The sequence below is a fragment of the Pezoporus wallicus genome, unplaced genomic scaffold, assembly GCF_028554395.1.
Source record: "Pezoporus wallicus isolate ANWC-B61680 ecotype Strahan unplaced genomic scaffold, APGP_CSIRO_Pwel_v1 contig_4463, whole genome shotgun sequence".
NCBI lineage: Eukaryota > Metazoa > Chordata > Aves > Psittaciformes > Psittacidae > Pezoporus > Pezoporus wallicus.
This window is the reverse complement of record NW_026642219.1, coordinates 3,761-4,700: the sequence shown is the minus strand read 5'-3', so window position 1 is coordinate 4,700 and position 940 is coordinate 3,761.

Genomic DNA, 940 nt, shown 5'->3' with positions numbered 1-940 from the left:
AGGTGACTTTAGTAGGTGTTCTGTACCCTTTGTCACATTTTTCTCTTCTACATGCTGTCTTCTCATTTTGTTCTTGTAGCAAAGTGAAGTGACACCTTTTGTGTCCTCCCCAAACAGCTTCAGATCGGACTTGGAATTGAAGGCATTTTGAGAAATAATTTTAATTTTTCTTTCTGGGTCATTAGACTGAGGCTTTTTTTGTATTTAACACATATTATCACTTCAGAATCTCCCTTATCAGCCTTATCATTTACCACTGACTGATTGACATTTCCTATTAATTTCCAGCTTGGATACTCAAGTGATCCAAATCTTTTTGCAGCAGACTAAACATCATTGCTTTTTTAAAAAAAGATACCTTACCAACAGCCCTATTTGTCAGCTTGTGTAATGCGTGCAGTATTACTGTTTGTAGGAAAAAGAGACCTCTATTGAAATTAAATGACACAGTTCATAGAATGAATGACCCATAAGGTTATTTGGATGCAGTGGCTTTCAGTGTCAGGCATTAATAATCCCTTTTTTATACATCAGCTTGTGACAGCTGCAACTGGAGGTTTAAAGCCTCAGAGTTTTCTCACAAAGATTGTGCCTTAAGCAGGGCTGAGCTGTCAGGCTAACAGGCAGAAATTGTACTCTTTTCAGGGGTAAAAATATATGAAATCACAAGACTCTCTACTCAGTCTCTGACTTTTTTTATCTAGTCCTTCCTTCTGATTTTCTGAAGCACTGTTTTTACTAGAATAATTTGTTGAAACAGGACATTAGGGTCAGAGTGATAAAAACTGACACCAAGGAAAACTACTTTGTAATTCACAGACACCTGGGTAAGATCAATGACTCATTGCTACTGAACAGACATAAAAGTTGCAAGGTACATTATTTACATATAGACACGAATAAAATACGAGTTTTAGAGATTGTTATGTTGCTCTTAAAT